The sequence below is a fragment of the Muscardinus avellanarius genome (genome assembly GCF_963383645.1).
Source record: "Muscardinus avellanarius genome assembly, chromosome: 6".
Taxonomy (NCBI): Eukaryota; Metazoa; Chordata; class Mammalia; order Rodentia; family Gliridae; genus Muscardinus; species Muscardinus avellanarius.
The window spans coordinates 77,954,618-77,978,175 of NC_137791.1; the positions used below are offsets into that span (position 1 = coordinate 77,954,618).

A 23,558-nucleotide genomic window follows, 5' to 3' on the forward strand; every position below is an offset into this window, starting at 1 on the left:
CTGTGCCAAAACTGTAAAAAAATCTTCATAGCTATCCTAAACTGGAAAGAAAGGGTCGGAGAAATGAGCTAACCTGACCACTGTCACAGACTGCATAGTGAGGAAAATAAGATTTGAACCTATGTGTTCTGTGCATAATTATAAATAAATATATTATTTATTTACTTGTGGTACTAGGGAATGAACCCAGGGGCATTCTGTTCTGAGCTACATCCCCCTCTCTTTCATTTATTTATTTATTTATTTATTTATTAATCTTTTGTGTGTGTGTATGTTGTACTAGGAATGGAACCCAGGGGCATTCTACCTCTGAGTTACACCCCCCCATCCTATTTATTTATTTATTTATTTATTTATTTTGGTGGGTCTGGGATAGAACCTAGAGGCATTTGACCTCTGAGCTACACCCCCTGCCCAATTTTTTATCCTTTATTTTGAAACAGGGTCTCACTGAGTTGAGGAAGGCCTCACTTAAGTAGCTGAGGCTGTCCGTGAACCGCGATCCTCTAGTCTTAGCCTCCCAAATGCTGGGATTACAAGCGTGCATCACCACACCTGGCTTGGTCCAACTTTTTAGTCCTTATATTTTTTTGAAACAGGGTTTCACTGAGTTGCCAGGGGCCTCACTAAGTAGCTCCACCTCCCAAATGCTGGGATTACAAGCTTGCACAACCACACCCGGCCTCTTTTTATTTTTTATTTTGAAACAGGGTCTTTGTTGTGTTGCTGAGGCTGTCCTAGAACCTGCAATCCTTTTGTCTCAGCCTCCCACATACTGGGATTACAGGCATATGTCACCAAGCCTGGCCTCATGCTTATTTATTTATTTTTTATTGAAGTACTAGGGATTGAACCCAGGGGCATTCTACCTCCAAGCTACACCACTAGCCCTATTTTTTATTCTGTATTTTGAAACAGGGTCTCACTGACTTGCAGAGGGTCTCACTAAGTAGCTGAGACTGGTTTCGAACTGTGATCCTCCTGTCTCAACCTCCCAAATGCTGGGATTACAAGCGTGCGCCACCACACCCAGCTTCATGCTTCTATATTTAAATGGTGAATCAGCTCCTCAGCTGTGACTTCCCTCAGAGCAGTACTTTCCTCCTGCTCATGAGGAAGTGGGGCTCAGGCACACCTTTGACACTAACTTCATCTGGAGGAGATGGATTCTCAGAGATAAATATACCTTCCCAATGAACAAAATGTCTGCTCACCAGTGCCTGGAGAGCATGAAATCAGAGGAAAGAGCTGGATAACGTTGAGCCACTTCATATACAGACCATCCAGTTTGAAGAATTAAGTACATTCTGCAGCCCAGTAAGGGCTAGAATATTCATGTCTGGGAAATATCAGCTGTCTTCCACTGAGCAAGATAAGCTCTAGTGAAACTTTTCAAAGTCATTTTCTGAGATCCAGGCTACTCAGGGCTGATCTTTGTTTTTTACACTTTCTGGGATTACCATTTCTCTTAGATCACTTTGCCTGAGGTTACTTTAGTTGTCACCATAGCTTCACCATAGCCATTAAAAATGACCAATTCTGCTGGGCATGGTGGCACACACTGGTAATCCCAGCACTTGGGAGGTTGAGACAGACAGGAGGATCGGATCACACAGTTCGAAGCCAGCCTTAGTTACTTACTGAGGCTCGCAGCAACTCAGTGAGATGCTGTTTCAAAATAAAATATAAAATAGGTTGGGGGTGTAGCAAAACAAAAACAACAACAACAAAAAAAAACCCTTACCAATTCAGGGTGAGTTACTTCTGAAATTTTATTTATTTATTTATTTAATTTTTATGTGGTACTGAAGTGGAACCCAGAGGCTGGTTTTTACCTCTGGGCTATACTCCCAGACCTATTTTAATTTTATTTGGAAAGAGGGTGTCACTAAGTCGCTGAGAGCCTCACTAAGTAGCTGAGGCTGGCTTCGAACCTATGTGATTCTCCTGTCTCAGCCTCCCAAGCGAGGGGATTAAAAGCGTGCGCCCCCATGCCCAGTTACTTCTGTAATTTTATTTTAATATTTGTTTGTTTGTTTGTTTGTTTGTTTATTTTTTGCAGTACTGAGGATGGAAGCCAGAGGCATTCTACCTCCAAGCTACACCCCCAGCCCTATTTTTTATTCTTTATTTTTGAAACAGGGTCTCACTGAGTTGCGAAGGGCCTCACTAAGTGGCTGAGGCTGTCCGTGAACTGCTTTCTCAGCCTCTCAAATGCTGGGATTACAAGCGTGCGCCACCATGCCGGGCTACTTCTGTAATTTTATAATCGAATTCTTTGTATGTTGAGTTTGGGTCACAATTACCTCTAAATTGTAAAGAGGTGATACGGTGGACTGGTGGTAAAAATGTTTTATGCACTTTTTTGGATGTGTGATATATTTTAAACACACACAATAACCGAATGGAAAGGGAAAAAAAAAAACCTTTTTAGACCCTAACCCTTCTTATCCCTGTCAAAGAGAGAAAAGATATAAAGAGTGCGGGAAATCTGTCTTTCTGTCTTTATTTTTCTTCTTTCCTTCCTTTTTTTTCCCCGGTACTGGGGATAGAACCCATGGGCATTATACCTCTGAGCGACACCTCCAGCCCTGTTTTTTAATTTATTTTGAAACAGGGTCTCACTGAGTTGCAAAGGGCCTCACCAATTAGCTGAGGCTGTCCATGAACCGCGATCCTCCTGTCTCAGCCTCCCAAACGCTGGGATTACAAATGTGTGCCACCATGCCCGACTCTTTTCCTTGTTTTTATTTTTTGTGGTACTGGGGATTGAACCCTGGGCATTCTACCTCTGAGCTACATCCCCAACCCTATTTTTATTCTTTATTTTTAAACAAGGTATCACTAAGCTGCCTAGAGTCTCACTAAGTAGCTGAGACTGGCTGCAAACTTGCAATCCTCCTACTTTAGCCTTCCAAGTTTTGGGATTATAAGTGTGCAGCACCATGCCCAGCTCCCATCAACTCTTTAAACAGTAACTCAATCAAAGCAGTCTAAACTACATTCCCGGTGTGTTTAGAAGACAACACAGAATGAAATCTAAGGGCTGTGGTCTAAACTGCTGACATGGGGAAATCCACAGCCTTAAAAGTCCTGATCAAGAAAGAATAACAATAAATAAAATTTACACTATTCCAGAAGTTAGAGAAAAACATTAAAACTACTCAAAGCTCAAAGACTGCTGTGCCCCCTCTGGGCCCCCACACGGTCAGCCAGCATGTGCTCACAGAGCATTTCCAGTGGACATTACAGGCACTGAATTGAAGCCAGGAGAATTCTTTCCCCCGTGAGACTTACAGGTGTGTGTGTATGTGTGTGTGTGTTTGTGTGTGTGTGTGTGTAGGATGGGATTGGATATTTAAGTATAAACTCAAAAGTGTTAGGAAGTACAGTGTGCTATTTGTGTCTCTAGTTAGTATCACTTTACGGTACTCTTTTTTCTGTTTCCATATTGCCTTTCTTTGACTCCTCTACTTTTTCCTCTTTCCATATTCCTTATTTCCATTTCTCCCAATTCCCTGAAGAGACTATATTGTTCTCCATACACTGGCACTCAATGATGACTGCTGCATGAATGGATAAATCCAGTTTTAAAGAATCCTCCAAGTCAGGTGTGGTGATACACACCTGTAGTCTTAGTACTTGGGAGGCTGAGACAGGTAATTGCAGATTCGAGGATAGCCTCAGCTACTTAGCCAGACTCTCAGGAATATATCTGTTTCAATACAAACAGATAAATTATAAAGGGCTGGACATGTACCTCAGAAGTAGAATGCCCCTAGGTTTAATTCCAAGCGCGCGCGCGCACACACACACACACACACACACACACACACACACACACTTCTGGGACTGGTGGCTCATGCTTGTAATCCTCAGAATTTGGAAGGCTGAGACGGGAGGAGCACAGGTTTGAGGACAACCTTAGGAAGTAATGAGACTCTGCAGCCTAGTAAGACTGTTTCAAAATAAAATAGGGCTTGGAGTGTAGCTTGGAGGTAGAATTCCCTTGAGTTCAATTCCTAGTACCATGGGGGAGGGGGAAAGGAAGAAAGGTAGAAAGAATCCTCTAAGCTATTACTGCTAAGGAGATATCCTGACAACAGAGATGGACAACCTGTAGACTATCGTTTATTTTGTTTGTTTTTTGCGGGTCTGGGGATGGAACCCAGAGGCATTCGACCTCCGAGCTATACCCCCTGCCCAATTTTTTATTCTTTATTTTGAAACAGGGTCTCACTGAGTTGCGAAGGGCCTCACTAAGAAGTAGCTGAGGCTGTCCGTGAACCATGATCCTCCTGTCTCAGCCTCCCAAATGCTGGGATTACAAGCGTGCGCCACCATGCTCAGCTACTAGACTGTTATTTAACTGTGTGTGTGTGTGTGTGTGTGTGTGTGTGTGTGTGTGTGTGTTTTGCGGTACTGGGATGGAACCCAGGGATATTCTACCTTCAAGCTATAACCCCAGCCCTATTTTTTATTCTTTTTTTTGTGTGTGTACTGGGGGTGGAACCCAGGGGCTTTTCTACCTAGACTTATTTTATACTTTTTTTTTTTTTTTTGGTGGTACTTGGAGTGGAACCCAGAGGCTTTCTACCTTCAGGCTATATTCCCAGATCTATTTTCTATTTGATTTGGAAACAGAGTCTCACTTAAGTTGCTGAGAGCCTCACTAAGTAGCTGAGACTGGCTTCTAACCTGTGCAATCCTCCTCTCAGCTTCCCCAGTGCGGGGATTACAAGCGTGCACCACCACGCCCGGCTTTTTATACTTTATTTGAAAACAGGGTCTCACTAAGTTGCTGAGAGCCTAAGTAGCTGAGGCTGGCTTCGAACCCATGCAATCCACCTGTCTCAGCCTCCCAAACCCTGGGATTACAAACTTGCATCACCAGCCAGCTCTATTTTTTATTCTTTATTTTGAAACAATGGCTCACTAAGTTGCAGAGGGCCTCATTAAGTAGCTGAGGCTGTAGGTGTCCTGTGATCCTGTTGTCTCAGCCTCCCAAATGCTGGAATTAAAAGCATGCACCATCATGCCCATCTTAACTCAGATTTATATAAAAATGCAAGAGGACCTATAAACTATAAAATACTGACAATAAGACAGACATGGTGGCGCATTCTTGTAATCCCTGCATTTGGAAGGCTGAGACAGGAGGATCATGGTTTGTGGACAGCCTCAGCTACTAAATGAGGCCCTTTGCAACTCAGTGAGACTCAAGGCTGAGACAGAAAGATCGCGGTTTGAAGACAGCCTCAGCTACTACTTAGGTCCTTTGCAACTCAGTGAGACCATGTTTCAAAATAAAGACTAAATATATAGGGCAGGGGATGTAGCTCTGAGGTCGAATGCCCCTGGGTTCTATCCCCAGACCCGCAAAAAATAAAATAAAATATATAAAGAATTAGACGGGCATGCTGGCACACACTTGTAATCCCAGTACTTTGGAGGCTGAGACAGAATTATGGTTCATGGACAGCCTTAACTATTACTTAGGCCCTTTGCAACTCAGTGAGACCCTGTTTCAAAATAAAGAATAAAAAATAGGGCTGGGGGTGTAGCTCGGAAATAAAATGCCTCTGAGTACCATTCCAGAAAAAAAAAAAAAAAGAATTTAAAAATCAGGCTGGGGGTGTAGCTTGGAGGTAGAATACCCTGGGTTCCATCCACAGTACCCTAAAAAAGAAAAGAAGTTCAGATTGAACAGAAAATTGGTTCTGACCAAGTTATTTTAGCATGAATTGTAACTGATAATGAAGTATAACATGTAAAACCCTAAATTAAACCCCTCCTGGTATTAATAGCTTGTTTCTGAATGTCAACAGAAGAGGATATTTACACTGTATAGAAATTTACTGAGTTGGTATAGAATTTGGGATGTACGAATACAATTATCGCATCCCTAAGGCTCTGACCAGCAGAGCCTAGGGAAGAAACAAATGAACGCCGACTCTGTTAATGAAGCTACTTCCTCTTTTAATGCTCCTTCTCAATAATGCTGCTGCTGCTGCTGCTGCTGCTGCTGCTGCTGCTGCTGCTGCTGTGCACAGCAGGCAAATATATATCAGTCTCATAACCCCTCCCTCATCACTCCACCAACCCCAAGCTTCCCACAGCTAGGGCATGTGCATTTCTAACCCTCTCATAGGCGGGCTGGTGGTAGCACGAGGCGCCGCGTCACTGATCATCCGTAGGGTGCCTGATAGGGCTCACTGCGCAGGCTCAGGGCACCGCCAGCCTCGTGAGCCTCGTGACTTGGCTGCAAGCCTAGGCGCCATCTTGAGCCCACGCTGGCAACAAGCCTGGGTGCCATCTCGGTCCAGTCGAGTGGGCCCCGACATACAATGTATCAATAAAAAAATTATGCCTATTAAAATTTTGCATAATTTGGGGCTGGGCAAATGTTTGTATGGCCTCCTTAGATGTTTTGATATTATTCTTTGTGAACTCATTAGAATACAGTGACTTTTCCCAAAAAAAAAAAAAAAAAGACAAGAGTTGGAAGACTAGCCTGGAGTAATCAGTAGGCCTGACAGACCAAGGCAAGGACCAGAGATTCTGTGTTGCTTCCCTGGGAATGTTTTGGGAGTGTCATCTAATTTATACCTGTCAAGGTTCTGGCTACTGTGAGGAGGATGGACTGATAGAATAAAAGTGGAAGCATTGTGAACAGGTGGACAACTGTTGTAATGGGCAGTAGTGGCTTGTAGCAGCGTAGTGATGTGAAGTGTTTACTCCAGAATAAATGACAGTAGAGGGAAGAGGACCTTACTGACATTGGCCTTGTGGTATCAGAAAAAGAGGAGAGTCAAGGGTGACTTAAAGGTTTTTGGTCTGGGCAACTGAATAAATACCATTCATGCTTCCCTCTCTGTGTAGTCTATAGGGACAGAGGTTGCTTCCTGGAGGTTCTTTTGAGGGGCAGGAGATTAGTTAGAGAGCTATTGCAATTCTCCTGAAAAAATGAAAGGGGCCTGCATCTGGACAGAGGCTATTTAATGGAAAGGCATTCAGAGGGCACAGAATTGAAAGACATTTGGGAGGAAAAATTGCCGCTTAGGAGAACAGGTTAAAGTTATTTACTAAATTGAAGTTAGTGGACTATTTTTCCCCCCAGTTAATCCACTTTTTGGTATATACCCTAGACCAAGCCAGCTTTGTTTCTACCATTTATCAACATTTCCAGATATGAAACAGAGACTATAAGTGGCCCTTAAACCTACAATAATTTACTATCTAGTCCTTTACAGTAAAATGTTTGCCAGCCTCTAGAACAGCAGTAACAACATCACTTAAAATTTTGTAAGAAACACAAATTATCAGTGTTAGCATAGACCTGCTGAATCAGAAACTCGGGAGTTTATTTATTTTTATTTTCTTTGGTGGTACTGGGGATTGAGCTCATGGTGATTCTACCTTCAAGTTATACCCCCAGCTCTATATTCATTTTGAACAAGGTTTAATTTGCTATGCACTGGCCTTGAACTTGTAATCCTCCTATGTTAGTCTCCCAAGTACTGGCATGGGAGGCTGTGTGTGTGTGTGTGTGTGTGTGTGTGTGTGGTGGTGGTAGTACTGAATATTAAACCCAGGGGCATTCTACCCCTAAGGTACACCCTCAACCCTTTTTATTTTTTGTTTTAAAATTATCTCACTGGGTTTCTGGGAGTCTGTATGTTGCTGAGGATATCCTAGAACCTGTGATCCTCCTGTTTCAGCCTCCCAAATAATGAGATTACAAGCATGTGCCATCACACCTGGCAAGAGAGACATGTGTATGTGTGTGTGTTGGGGGGGGTACTGGGGATTGAGCCCCTGGGAATTCTACTTCTGAGTTACAGCCCCAGCCCTATTTTTATTCTTTTTTTTTTTTTTTTTTTTTCCGGTACTGGGGATTGAACCCAGGGCCGCTCTACCTCTGAGCTATAACCCCAGCCCTATATTTTATTCTTTATTTTGAAACAGGGTCTCACTACATCATGGAGGGCCTCATAAATTGCTGAGGCTGTCAGCTAACTTGCAATTCTCCTGTCTCAGCCTCCCAAGTACTGAGATTACAAGCATGGCTGGCAGTCTAGTTTTAACAAGCCCTCTAGGTGATTCAGATGCACTAGAAGGTCTGAGAACCACTGCTCTAGGATACATGGTGAAGAATATGACAGCATTGCACATCAGAGCCCCAAATTGGAAACAACTGAAATGTTAGTCAGCACTAGAGAAGATAGGTAAATTGTGGCAATTAATGCAATGGAAATGTTCTATATTAAGGGCATGGGGTGTGGATGTTGACTGTGTTTAAAATGAAAAGTAGCTTTGTATCTTTGAGTAAGTTACTTGTCTTCACTAAGCCTCAATGTCCTCATCTGTAAAAAGGGCATAGTAACTACTTCTTCCAACTACTCTAAGGCTTAAAGAGTCCATAAAATAATTAAGAGTATTTAGTACATAAATATTATATGTAAAAGGCAACCTGCAAGTAATGTGTTATGTTTTTGTTTTGTTTTGTAGTACTGAGGATTGAACCCAGAGGCATTCTACCTCTAAGCCATCCCCCAGCCCTATCTATTTTTATTTTAAAATGTGGTCTCCCTATGTTGAGCAGAATCTCACTACTTGATGAGGCTGTCCTTGAACCTGTGATCCTCCAGTTTAACCTTCACAAATACTAGGATTACAAGTGTGTGCCATAATGTCCAGCTAATGTATTATGTTTTAAGAAAAAAAAAAAAAAAAAGAACAGGGCATCAGGGCATGGTGACTCATGCTTGTAATCCCAGTACTTGGGAGGCTGAGACAGGAGGATCAAAGGTTCATGGCTAGCCTCAGCTACTTAGTGAGGCCCTTACCAACTTAGATCCTATTTCAAAATTAAAAAAAAAAAAAAAAAAAAAAAAAAAAGTCTGGGGATGTAATTTGGAGGTAGAATGCCCCGGGTTCAGTCCCCAGTACTAAAAAAACAAAAAAACAAAAAGAAAACCCAACTCATATAACAAAATTATTGAGCAATCTAAGGTAAACACATTGTAGATTGAGGAGGCTCAAATGTTGGCATTTGAACCTGCTTTTACATTAACAAAGTAATTTAAAATTACCCTTGTAGGGTTGTGAAGAAAAGTGATGAAATATGTATATCTGCATGATGGTTGCTATGTAGGCATTAAATCTTTTTTCTTTCCTAGTTGCCCTTTTTTTTTTTTTCACCATTTCTCAAGACTTCATTCCAAAATTTTTCTGCAACTTTAATATTCTCTGAAAACACTGCCAGACCTAAAGGAGGAAGTAGTACCTTTCATTGCAAGATAGGCCATGATTCAAGACCAGGAGACATGTTGTTCTACATGTGGGACAAGATTTGTAATCCTGGTACTTCCTGGGATTTCAAGCCTTAATTTGTAAAATGCTTAAGCCATGCGTGCTGGCACACCCCTGTAATATCAATATTTGGGAGGTTGAGACAAGGAGGATCGAAGGTTCAAGGACAGCCTCAGCAAGTAGTGAGACTCTCATCAACCTAGTGAGGCATTGTTTCCAAACGAAAAATAAAAATAGCAAGGCTAGGATGTAGCCTGAAGGTAGAATGCCTTAGGTAACACACACACACACACACACACACACACACACACACACACACACACACACACACACCCCAAAATGCTTAGTATATATTTAGCTACGTTTAAATACATAATGGTCACAGAAGGAAACAATCTTTCCCTCTCTATGCCTACGTCTTATTTTTCCTGTACCCCATAGCCTAGCGCCCAGAAGGCTCATAAAATATCTTTCTTTGACCTATTAGGATGTGACCTTCTCAGCGGGGCTAAAACCCTCCATTTCCTAGCATGGGTTAATGAACAGTATACGTGAGCGTAGTGTACAAACAGCTGAAACTACCGGCTGCATTTAATGTTCCTCTGGAGCAGCAATCTGCAAACGCCTAGTTCGAAGAGATTACCAGATTTCTTCTCTCTTAACATTAATAAAGGCACCAGGAGTACCAGCCTGCCAAGCCCAGCGTCGCAGCGAAGCGGCTCCGGCCCGCGCCGCCTGGAAGGCCGGGCAGCAGCCCGAGCCTCGGGCGGCGGAGGCCGCCTCCTTGTGACGTCAGGCCAGCGGGCGCTCGCCCGGCTCCAGGCCGGTTCCGGTTCCCCGGCTTTCCGGGCGCGAGGGTGCGCGAGCGCGGCGGCGAACTGCGCGTGCTCCGCAGAGGGACGCGAGGAGGTTGGGTCCGGCTCGCGGAGGAGATGCGTGATTGGCTGGCGCTGTGCTGGGGGGTTCCCTGGCCCGTTCGGCAGGGGTAAAACAATAAGAGGGGGCGGTGGCAAAGGGGGCGGGACGTCCGTGCTCCTTGTCGCTCGCCGCTGCGCCAGGCGCCCGGGAAGAGGTGGTTGTGCGGGAAAGGAGCTCGCGGCTCCCCGGCTTCCGCGGCTTCGGGTTTGTCGGAGGGAGGAGGCGGCGAGCGAGAAGCACCCGCTGCGGCCGGCTCTCAGCGCCTCTCCTGCTGACCTCCGCGCGACGTAGCCGCCGCGGCTGTTGGTTGGAGGTGCGTACGGGGGCCGGGCGGGGAGGCCGGTGTGGTGGTCGGAAGGGGACATTCCCTTCGCGGCTCGCGGCAACCGTCCTGTGCGTGCGCGCCGGGTCGGAGGTGTTGCGGCCGCGGGAGACATTGTTCTTGCGGGCCGCCTGCGCCGCCGTGTGCGTGAGAAGCCGAGCCTTCCCTCCCAGGTGAGGCCGCGTGGGGCGGGGGGTCGCGCGCGCGAGGTGCGGCCGGAGGTCTCCCCGGGCACAGGTGGGGCCAGGTTCGGCGGAGACGGAGGCGGCGAGGGGAGAGGGCCGCCGGGGCGCCCGGAGCGGCGCGGTGGGACCGAGTGCGGGCGCGGGCGGGCGCGGGCGGGCTTTCCGGGCAGGGTGTGGGAAGCGGGGCGCCCACCCGCCGGCGCCCCGGCGCCTTTGCGCCTCTGGCTCCCGGTGGCTGCGGAGCGGGGACGCGGTCGCCGCCCCGCCCGTGGGGGAGGGGAGCTGAGGCTGAGTCGCGGAGGCAGAAGCGACGCAGATGCGAAAGTAGCGGCCTGCGGGCACCATTTCTGTGCACGGAAACGGAATCCGGTTTGGAGGCGGCCGCCGCCGCGCTCGCCCGGCGCCCGGGGTTCCGGCGACCGTGACACCCCCTCCCCGCCTCGCGCGGATCCCGAGCGTGTTGGGATGCCGGCTTCCCGGCGCGAGCTCCCTGCGCCCCCCCCTCCCCATGCAGAGGACCCTCTGTTGATCCAGGAAGGGGTCAAAAACGTGTTGAGTGTTTGGAGGAGTGGGTTTGTCTCCATTTTTGCGGGGGAAGTCGGAATATAGGCTTTCCTAAATGGTGTGGATTTTGTTAGTGGAATCTGATAGTTTTTTTTTTTTTTTTTCCCCTCCTGCGTCTCTAAAAGCAGATTTCTTAAGATGGCCCTATGCTGCTTTGGGGCGAATATAGCATCTACAATTTTCCGCATAGGACAGCCTCCCCCTTCCAGGTATAAGTAATTTTTTAAAAACGAATTTTGGAGGAGATGTCTTTAGAAAAAAGAAAGGAAACCAAAACATGTGCACCTAAGCTGGAGTAGGAAAGTTGTCCCTTTCTCTTCACCCGGTTTGATTATTAACTTGGATTAAAACGCTGATTAAGGTTCAGGCATCCTACTTCGTGTTAGTCTTCCAGACAGCATTGCAGGTACCTGGATTTAGGAACCATTAAGGGAGCACTGTACTCTAGAGTGGGAGATGATAGTAATTCCTTGTTCTGCCCCATATTTGGCAGTTAATATAGCCTTAGGCATGTGAACAAAGTCCTAAGTAAACACTGGCCCTGCCAAAACCAGTGGTCCTTTTGATATCCAAGACTCCTGGTCTTAAAGAGTTGATCAGTTAGAGTTTTAGGATTGAATTATGTTTTAATTTCCACGAGGTTTAATTTTGAAAAAATGATCAAGGAATCGTAGGAAGGATAAAGATCTTAAGTAGACTGCTTACTGTCACAGAGCTGTCATGGTTCAAGTTGTTGAATATTGATGAGGAGCAAACATTAAAGCAAGAGTGGAGTGAACCAGAATGCTTGTGAAGTGGGTAGGGATCAAAACTAGCAGGCAAACCAGGCTTGGTGGCATACACCTGTACTCCTAATACTTGAGAGGCTGAGCCCGGAAGATTGAATGTTCAAGGCCAACCTCGGCAATTTAGACACCCCCCCATTTCCCCCCAAAATAAAAGGGTGAGCCTGGCGTGGTGGCTCACGCTTGTAATCCCCATGCTTGGGAGGCGGAGACAGGAGGATCGCGCAGGTTCGTAGCCAGCCTTTCTGGCTTATGAGATCCAGTTTCCAAATAAAAATATAAAATAGGTCTGGGAGTGTAGCCCGGAGGTAGAAGGGTTTCCAGGAGCCCCAGTACCACCCAAAAGAGGGGTGGGGGGATGAATGTGTATCTCGAGATAGACTGACTTTGGGTTTAATACCCACCCTCCAAAATGTAGCAGACAACTCCTGGTTTGAAGGAAGTGTTGGCACTGTTGGTAGAAGTAAATATATTCCATACTTTATTTTATTTATTTATTTATTTATTTTTATTTATTTATTTTTTTTGCGGGTCTGGGGATGGAACCCAGGGGCATTCGACCTCGTAGCTATACCTCCTGTCAATTTTTTATTGTTTATTTTGAAACAGGGTCTCACTGTGTTGTGGAGGGCCTCACTAAGTAGCTGAGGTTGTCCACTAACCGCGATCCTCCAGTCTCAGCCTCCCAAATGTTGGGATTACAAGCATGCACCACCATGCCCGGCTTCATACTTGATTTCTGAGAGATTAAAATTAAAAAAATTTATTTTTTGAACCAGGGGCATTCTACCTCTGATCTACACCCTAGCCTTATTTTCACTGTTTGGAGGGCCTCACTAAGTGCTGGAGACTGGCCTTGAACCTTTGATCCTCCTGTCTCAGCCTCCCAAGTCCTGAGATTTCAAGTGTGCCACCATGCTTGGCTTAAAGTAAAAATTTCAGTATTAGTTACTGGAAATTTGCAAATACTAAGAACAAATGTCTTTAGATTTTTAGCACAACTTTTTTTGTTTTGTTTTGTGGTACTGAGGGTCTTCTCTACCTCCGGGCTATACTCCCAGATCTATTTTATACTTTATTTGGAAACAGGGTCTCACTGAATTGCTGAGAGCCTCCCAAGTGCTGGGATTACAAGCATGCACCAGCATGGCTGGTTTAGCACAACTTCTTTATCCTGCAGAATTAATGTTATTTATTACCTATTAACAGGATTTGAAAATCAGCTCCTAAATTGGTTTAAAAAGGCTTTTTTTCTCCCCACAGATTTTTATGTTGAGTGGGTACAAACCTTTTCTCAGTGTTTATTTTGAAAGGCACTTTTGTGTGTGTGGGATACTAGAGATTGTACCCTGGGGCATTCTACCTCTGAACCACACATATCCAGCCCTTTTTAAATTTTTTAGTTTGAAACAAGGTCTCCCTAAATTGCTAACCCTTGAGCCTAGGATCCTCCTGTCTCAACTTGCTAAGTACTGAGATTATGGGTTTTGGCCACCATGCCTGGCTGAAAGGCACAAATCTAAGGATTGCTTCTGAATTTAAATTCAGTAGCATTTGCCGGGCGTGGTGGCGCACGCTTGTAATCCCCACGCTTGGGAGGCTGAAACAGGAGGATCGCACAGGTTCGAAGCCAGCCTCAGCTACTTAGTGAGGCTCTCAGCAACTTAGTGAGACCCTGTTTCCAAATAAAATATAAAAAGGTCTGAGAGTATAGCCCAGAGGTAGAAAGCCTCTGGGTGCCATCCCCCAGTACCACCAAAAAAATAAATTCAGTAGAATTTAATTGACAAACATGACCTAATTACTCTTCAATGGTAAACATTTGTTGAATAGCTGATAAAACAGATTTCTTGCAGAATCCCTGGCAATAGAATCAGTTTCTTGTGCCTCGGCTTATTTTTATCTTCTAATTTCTAAGTATTTACTCTTATTTTGATATCATAGCATTGTTGAGTATATGCTTCCTGTTGTGTTACAGCATTAATATATTCCTTTATTCTTTTCCAACAGTTTCAAATGAGCTAAAAGTTGGTTTGTGTGTTATTTACTGGGGACTGAACCCAGGAGCAGTCTACTTCCAAGCTACACCCCCAGCCCTATTTTTTATTCTTCATTGTGTAAAAGAGTCTTACTAAGTTGCAGAGGGCCTCACTAAGTAGCTTAGGTTGGCAGTCAGCCTGTGATCCTCCTGTCTCAGCCTCCCAAGTACTGGGATTACAAGTGTGTGTACCACACCCAGCTCTAAAAGTTGACTTTTTTAGTTTTTTGGGTTTTTTTTTTCAGTTTTAATAAGTCTTTATTACAAAATCAGTTGGACGTAGAAAGTGAAGAAAAAGCAACATGCCGGCACACTGGAGAGCCCGAAAATGGAACTTTGTAAATTAATTTTTTATACATGTGGTTCTTTGGTTCTTCTTCCAAAGTGGTTGTTCTTAACCAGGTGTAATAATGAAAGCATCACTAGTGGCAAGGAGACCCTAATTTAAATTTTCTGTAACAGGCTTTGATCTTTAATGTTGGCTCTGAATAACAGTTTCCTTTTTGTAAATGAATACCTTGTGTATTTCAAGGAGATAAAGGAACACATAGGTTACTTGGTAAACTTTAGTGCATAATATAAATATATGCTTTTAATTTTGTGGGATAGCATTTTCATTTTTTAATGTTTGATGATTTTATTTATTTATTTTTGAGGTACTAGGGATGGAACCCAGGGGTATTCTACCTCCAAACTACACCCCCAGCCCTATTTTTTGTTCTTTCTTTCTATTTATTTATTTATTGCAGGTCTGGGGATGGAACCCGGGGACATTCGATCTCCGAGCTACACCCCCTGCCCTATTTTTTCTTTAATTTGAAACTGGGTCTCACTAAGTTGCGGAGGGCCTTACTAAGTAGCTGAGGCTGTTCGGGAACCATGATCCTCCGGTCTCAGCCTCCTGAATGCTGGGATTACAAGCGTGCACCAAAACGCCCAGCTTGCTCTTTATTTTGAAAAAGAGGTTCTTTGAAAAAGAGTTACAGGAGGGCCTCAGTAGCCAAGGCTGGCTGCATGTGATCCTCCTGTCTCAGCCTCCCAAGTACTGGGATTACAAGTGTGAGCCACTATGCCCAGCTTTTAATACCTTCTGAAATTCAAACTTTGCCTCTTTACCTGGGAGGCCTGAGAAGAGGCTTGATCTGTAATTTCCCTTTACTACTTATTTCTATTAGTATGGTTATCAGATCTTGTTTGTAGGCTCATGCCCTTAAAAGGCCCAGTACTGTCATGTAAAGTCACTTTAAACAAAGACCATCAGGAATTTTGCAAAGTTCCAATATTAGTATGGAACTGGCAGTTGAAAGTGGGTACAGTTGGCTCATTGAGAACGGGCCTTGGCTTAGTGAGTACAGCTGTGAGTGCAGGGTTTCAGAGGGACCTAGAGTAAGTGGCAGTGGAGTTAGGCATAGGCATATGTTTAACTAGCATAGGCATATCTTTTGCTAACAATTTTCTGGTAAAAGAGAGCTGCGATCTGTTACTGGACATGCTCTTTCTCTAAGAAGTAAGATATAGTAGGTACCGCATTTCAGGGTTGAGAGTTTATTTTTTCTAGTTTTTCCCCTCCTTTTCTAGATATTGTTTTGGTTTATTGACTTTTTAAATAAGGAAATATGATTTCTTAGCAGTCTCTTCATTTTGGTAATTCTTCCAAGCATTGAAACGTATACCAAAGTAATTTCTAATGAATTAATTTTTTTCCCCTAATACTAGGGATGGAACCCAGGGACATTCTATCTCTGAGCTATACTCCCAGCCCTATTTTTTATTCTTTATTTTGAAACAGGGTCTCACTGAGTTACAAAGGGCCTCACTAAGAAGTAGCTGAGGCTGTCTATGAACCTGGATCCTCCTGTCTCAGCCTCCCAAATGCTGGGATTACAAGCATGTACCACCAATCCCGGTTCTTTAATGAGTGAATTTTTGACCCTGTGTTTTGCTGCTTTATAAAGGTTAAATGTCCCTTATCTGAAATGCTTGGGTCCAGAAGTGTTCAGATTTTGGGGTTTTGGGATTTTGGAAAACTTGTTTATGAGTTGAATATCTCTAACTCAAAAGCTAGGGTGTTCTGAAATCTGCAATTTCCAAACAGGTGTGGTGATTTGGGCCAGATGTTTGAAGTTTTCAGTTAAAATGCAATTTTCTGAAGATCAAGCCATTTTGTCACTGTATGGTTATGGAGAATTTCCTTAATAAGAACACAAAAAGATCCCTGTTTCAGAGATCCTTGAAATTAATGAGAACCAATGGAATGCAACATTTCCCTGGGATTGTCTTTTCTGTTGTAATCTACTACTACTGTCTGTAGTAGATTTGAATTAATTTTGTTATTTTGCTCATACTGGCTTTACATTAGTGAAATCATACTTTAGTTGTAATTGTGTGTAGGTGTGTGTTGCTGGGGATTGAACCCAGGGACATTCTATCTCCAAACTACACCCCCAGTCCTATTTTTATTTTTATTTATATATTTATTTTTTTGGTGGCACTGGGGTGGAACCCAGAGGCTTTCTACCTCCAGGCTATACTCCCAGACCTATTTTATACTTTATTTGGAAACGGGGTCTCACTAAATTGCTGAGAGCCTCACTAAGTAGCTGAGGCTGGCTTCGAACCTATGTGATCCTCCTGTCTCAGCCTCCCAAGCACGGGGATTACAAGCGTGCGCCACCACGCCCGGCTCCTATTTTTATTTTGAAATAGAGTCTTGCTAGGTATAGATGAGCGTCTGTTTGCAGAGGTTATCCTAGAACCTGCAATCCTTCTGTTTCAGCCTCCTAAAACTGGGATTATAAGCATGCCACCATGCCTGGCTTAGTTGTAAATCTTACACTTTTTATTTAGTGTTTTGTGTCATGGCTGTCTAATCTGACAGTATTAAAATGACTGCATATGAGCCATCATGTTGGTGTTTCACAGTTTATCCTTTTTTTTTCAGTACTGAGTGTGGAACTCAAGGGCATTCTACCTCTGAGCTACACCCTATTCCTATTTTTTTTTTTTTTTGGTGGTACTGGGGTTCCTGGAAGCCCTTCTACCTCAGGGCTACACTCCCAGACCTATTTTTACATTTTTATTTGGAAACAGGGTCTCCTAAGCCAGCGTGCACGGCTGGCTTCGAACCTGTCTCTGCCTCCCAAGCGCGGTGATTACAAGCGTGCACCACCACACCCGGCTTTTTTATTCTTTATTTTGCTATAGGGTCTCAATGATGTGCAAAGGCTCAGTACCCCCCCCCCAAACACACAAAGATACTATCACTAATGAAGGCATAACAGTGCTAAATGCTTTTTAGTTTTATTAGGAGTACAAAATGAATTTTCACAGTTTTCTCCCTCTCTATGCTGGGTCTAGAATCCAGGGCCTCATGCATTTTACCACTGAGCTACATTCCCTGCCCAATTTTCATACTTGGTGACACTTTAGAACTTTTTTTTTTTTTCTTGGTGGTACTGAAGACTTGAACCCAAGGACATTCTTCTATCTCCAAGCTACATTCTCAGCCCTCTTTTTTTATTCTTTATTTTGAAACAGGGTCTTGGTAAATTGCCGAAGGTCTCACTAAGTAGCTGAGGCTGGCTGCGAACCTGTGATCATCCTGACTCAGTCTTTCAAGTATTAGAATTACAAATGTGCACCATGCCCAGCTAAAACCAATTTTTCTAACCAGTAACGTTTATATGCTAGATGGATATCAGAAATGGAATGAAAAAAAAAATGTTTTTTTCTGGTACTGGGAAAGGAACCGAGGGGCATGTATTCTCCCTCTGAGTTACACCCCTAGTCCTATTTTATATTCTTTATTTTAAAACAGGGTCTCACTAAGTTACAGAAAGCCTCACTAAGTAGCTAAGGCTGTCCAGGAAACAACCCTCCTGTCTCAGCCTCCCAAGTACTGGGATTACAAGTGTGCGCCACTGTGCCCAGCTGAGTGAATATTTAAAATAAGATTTTGAAAGTTACAGATTTAATGTATGTTTTGGTGATATTCGGATAGTACAATAAGATTTTATGCGCACTCTTCTCCCCATATCCGCAACTCAAATATTTGGTAATATCTGTACCATACATTTTTCAAAAGATAAGATATGGCTGGGCATGGTGAAGCATGCTTGTAATCCGGTGTTTATAAGGCTGAAACAAGGATTGCAGGTTCAAGGCCAGCAGTGCACAGTAATTTAGTGAGACCCTGTTTCAAATTAAAAAACAAAATAGCATTAGGGATGTAGTTCAGTGGAAGAGTATCCCCTTCAATCCCCAGTACTCCAAAAAATAAAAGATGAGATTTGTAGCATTGTTCTAGTTTGTTATTATTGCTTAACTTTTGTGGATATTCTTTTTCTACTTTTATAAATCTTTCCCTTTTTTTGGGGGGGTGGCACTGGGGACTGAACCTAGGGTTTTTGCATTTTTGAAGAAAAATGTCCATAGACATTTTTCTTTCTAGGCAGGCATTCTACCACTGAGCGACATCTTTGACCTTTATTGTTTTATTTTGTGATAGGGTCTTACTAAATGGGCTGGCTTAGAATTTGTGATCATCCTGCCTCAGCTTCCCAAGTGGCTGGGATTACAGGCAGGTGAGTTTTTTTTTTTTTTGGTGGTACTGGGGGTAGAACCCAGGGGCTTTCTACCTCTGGGCTATACTCCCAGACCTATTTTATACTTTATTTGGAAACAGGGTCTCACTAAATTGCTGAGAGCCTCATTAAGTGTAGCTGAGGCTGGCTTCAAACCTGTGTGATCCTCCTCTCTCAGCCTCCCAAGCGCGGAGATTACAAGCGTGCACCACCACGCCCGGCTTATTATTTATTTTAAAACAAGGTCTCACTGAGTTGCAAAGGGTTTCAATAAGTAGTAACTGAGGCTGTCCTCAAACGAAACCCTCCTGTCTCAGCCTTCCAAATGCTGGGATTACAAGCGTGCGCCACCATGCCTGACTTCTTTTGCTTAAAAATAATGCTTTTGGATTTTTTTTTTTTTTTTTTTTTTTTTTTTTTTTTACCGTTACCAGGGATGGAACCCAGGGGTTATTTTACTTTTGAGCTACACCCCCAGCCCTTTTTTTTTTTTGGTGGTGGTGGTGGTACTGGGGATGGAACCCTTCTACCTCTGGGCTATACTCCCACACCTATTTTTATATTTTTTATTTGGAAACAGGGTCTCTTAAGCCAGAGAGGCTGTCTTCGAACCTGCTTGATCCTCCTGTTTTTGCCTTCCAGCACGAGGATTACATGTGTGCTCCACCATACCTGGCTGTATTTTTATTCTTTATTTTAAAACAGGGTCTCACTGGGTTGCAAAGGGCCTCACTAAGTAGCTGAGGCTGGCCTTGAACCGCCATTCTCTTGTCTCAGCCTCCCAACCAATGCTGGGATTACAAGCTTGCAACACCATGCCTGGGGCTTGCTTTTGAAATTAATCTATGTTGTTGCATGTATTGTTTTTTTATTTATTTACTTTTTGAGGTACTGAGGATTGAACCCAGGGGCATTGTACCTCTGAGTTACACCACAAGCCCTGTTTTTTAGTCTTTTTTATTTTTGAAACAGAGTCTCCCTAAGTTTCAAAGGGCCTCGCTAAGTAGCTGTCTGCTAATGGCAATCCTCTGGTCTCAGCCTCCCCAATGCTGGGATCACAAGCGTGCGCCACCACCCCCGGCTGTGATATACCAAATTTACTGGCAGTTGTAAAGTAAGCAAAAGCCTAAAGTATTTCTTGTCTATAAGTGAAGTTTTAGTCAAAGTTGAAAAAAAAAAGGGATAATTTGATTGGTAAGTTTTGGGGTTTTTTCCTAAATTGTGGAAATCTTAAGTATAGTTAGACTATAAATCCTAAAGTGGCTTTTTTTGGTCTTATTTATGTGTCTTGTTTCTTATGTACTCTTGGAATGTATGCTATTACTAGATTCAGAAGGTTGGTTGATAATGATTGATTTAGAGCAATTTCCCATGAGAGTTGGTGTAGGAGTCCAGAGAGGAAGCATTTTAAGAATCTGAAATGATTGCCGGATGTGATGGCACACACTTTTAATCCTAGTACTCTCGAGGCTGAGACAGGAGGATCACGCAGGTTCAGCCTCAGCTACTTAGTGACACTCTCAGCAACTTAATGAGACTCTGTTTCCAAATAAAATATAAAATAGGTCAGGTGTGTAGCCCAGAGGTAGAAGGCCCCCGGGTTCCATCCCCAGTACAACAACAGCAACAAAAAAGAATGATTAAAGTATATTGAGTCCAGAATAGTATTCCACAATTTGGGCATACCACAACTTGTTTACCCATTCACCCGATGATTGACATTTGTAGTTTCCAGTTTAGGGCTGTTGTGAAAAAAGTTACTAATATTGCTGTACAAATCTATGTGGACATATTCACTTCCCTTGGGCAAAAGCCTAGGAGTAAAATTTCTGGATTGTATGATAATACATGTTTAACTTTGAAAGAAACTGCTCTCCAGAGTGGCCCTGTCATTTTATAACCCTCCAGCAATGACTGCGAGCTCCCATTGGTCCACATCCGCTCCAGTGTTTGAGATCATCAGTCTGGGGGGAAAAAAAGTATATTGAGCCTGGCATGGTGGCGCACGCATGTAATCCCAGCATTTGGGAAGCTGAGACAGGAGGATCACACAGGTTTGAAGCCAGCCTCACCTATGTAGGCCCTTTACAACTCAGTGAGACCCTGTTTCAAATTAAAGAATTAAAAAAATAGGCCTGGGAATGTAGCTTGGAGGTAGAATGCCCTTGGGTTCCATCCCCAGTACCACAAAAAAAAAGTATATTGATAAAAATTTACAGGCATATAAGGGAGTTGGGTTGAAATGAAGAGCAGAATGACTCTCATCTCCAAAAAATGTAGCCCAGACTCTTAAATAATGGAAGAAGCTGGCTATATAAGCATGTTGGGATCTGGATGGATAAATAGTATTGGTAATGTTTTTATTGTGCCATTCCTTCCTAATGGCAGTCTCCCCCTTTCAAGTGTCATTGGAAGACGTAGAGTTTAGTGATGCTTCACTTTTTTTTTTTTTCAGTACTAGGGATGGAACCCAGAGGCATTCTACTTCCAAGCTACACCTCCAGCCCTGTTTTTTATTCTTTAGTTTGAGGCAGTGTCTCACTGAGTTGTGGAGGGCCTCACTAAGTAGCTGAGGCTGTCCACGAACCGCCATCATCCTGTCTCAACCTCTAAGATGGTAGTAGGTAATAATTGCTCTCATCTTTTTTGGGTATTGGAGGCTGAATGCAGGGTTTTCTACCTCCTTACTATGCTTCCAGTCCTATTTTATTCTTTATTTTGAAACAAGGTCTCACTAAATTGCGGAGGGCCTCCACTAAGTAGCTGAGGCTGGCCTTGAACCTATGATCCTCCTGTCTCAGTCTTCCAAGTACTGACATTACAAGTGTGTGCCACCTCTGCCTGGTTTTAATTTTTGTTTTGAAACAGTCTCCCAAGTTGCTGAGGGTCTTGCTAAATCATTTACATTGGCCTTGAGCCTGTTTCAAGCTTCCCAAGTACTGGGATTACAGGCTATTTCAAATGTAGCAAGTGAGATTCTGTCTATGGTTAGGGTTGTTATCCTTATTGAGAATTTTAGGTTTGGGGAAAACCAGTGCCAACTGAAATAGCAGTATTTGGATTGCTATGTGAATTAAAACTATTTCTGAAAGCAAATGAGGCATTATATAAACTTTTGAACAGATTTGGGGGGAGTGTATATCAAGTTTGAGAACTTGCTGGACATGGTGGCTGGATGTACTGGCTTTCCGTAACTTAGTGAGACCCTGTTTCAAGATAAAAAATAGAATGGGGTGTAGAGGTAGAATGCCCTTGGGTTCAATACCCAGTATCACCAAATTATAATAATAATTTTTTTTGAGAACTTCAGAAGGATGGTTGCAACAGGAGAAAATAAGTAATGGGTGTGGTGGCACACACCTGTAATCCCAGTACTTGGGAGATTGAGACAGGAGGATCACAGGTTCAAGGACAGCCTTAGTAATTTAGGGAGATCCTCAGCAACCAACAAAACTTTAAAAACAAAAAGTAAAAAGGGCTATAGCTCAGAGATACAGTGCCCTGAAATTCAGTCCTCAGTACCACACCACAGAGAAAACTCAGCAGAGCTTATTGTAAAGCTGAACGGAGAGTCACTGGAATTGCCTAGTGCTGAAGTCTGTGTGCTTTACTGTATTTGGCACCTGACTTCCATGAAAACCAGAATCATACTGTAATGATTATTGAGGACTCTTCAGCTATGATAATTTTTAGTTGTTGAAAGGAAACCTACATTCAAAATTGTTAAGATAGGAATTTAAGCTGCATTTTGATTTACTTAATACAACTTAATGCATAACATTATGGCTGACTTTTTTTTGCGGGTCTGGGGATGGAACTCAGGAGCATTGGACCTCTAAGCTACAGCTCCTGCCCTATTTTATTCCATTTATTTATTTATTTATTTATTTATTTATTTATTTATTGTGGTACTGGGGTGGAACCCAGGGGCTTTTCTACATCTGGGCTATACTCCCAGAACTTTATTTGGAAACAGGGTCTCATTAAGCTGCTGAGAGCCTCACTAAGTAGCTGAGGCTGGCTTCAAACCTGTGTGATCCTCCTTTCTCAGCCTCCTAAGTGCTGGAATTATAAGCATGTGCTACCACACCCAGCTATTATTATTTTTATCAGTATTTTCCAATCCTTTTAGTGTAATAGGAAATGATGCCTAAGATATATATTTTATTTTCTTGGTGTAGAGAGTTCAGCCCAGGGCTTGCTTTGTTTATACAAAGCACTCACTCTACCATTGAGCTGCATCTCTCCCAATTATATGTTATTTTGAAAAACAAGTCATATTTAAATTTTCATATATTTTCCCCTTCTTTCCCCCCAATCCTTGTTATAATTTTAACTATTTTGGAAGCATAAAGTGAATGATGAAATATATTTATTTTTTGCTAATTTCCTTGAACTTTCTTAGGACTAGGAAAACATTTCTCCCACGCTGAGGGGTAGGAAAATCAAGAAGGACAAAAGGAGGTGCAAACATCGGAGGCTGAAAATTATTCTTTGACTGTTGTAAATTACTTTTTATTTACTTACTTTTTGTAGCACTGAGGATTGAACCTGGGGCCTTGCATATACTAGACAAGCACTGTCTGACTGATCTGCATCACTAGCCCCTAGTGAGATTGAGAGAGTCTCACTAAGTTATTGAGGCTGGCCTTGAACACATGATCCTCATGCCTAAGCCTCCCAAGTAGCTGGGATTACAGCTGTTCATCACCAGTTCCAGCTTGTCGTAAATTACTTTTAAATAAATAATGTTAATTTTCTTTGTAATCATTTGTATGTCTTGAAGTTTATTTCATGGTAGTTTACAAGGATGGTTTTTAATCGTAATTACTCTTGTGTTTGTTCCCT

General features: G+C 43.1%; 1 protein-coding gene across 1 annotated transcript in view; it reads left to right on the forward strand.

Annotated features, from left to right (window-relative positions):
• Positions 1 to 10,516: 10,516 nt before the first annotated feature.
• G3BP2 (G3BP stress granule assembly factor 2) overlaps positions 10,517 to 23,558 on the forward strand; it is a gene marked incomplete at both ends in the record, with an annotated part of 34,200 nt that continues 21,158 nt past the window's right edge. Inside the window, one exon of the mRNA XM_080697856.1 lies at positions 10,517 to 10,546. The remainder of the gene's footprint in view (positions 10,547 to 23,558) is intronic.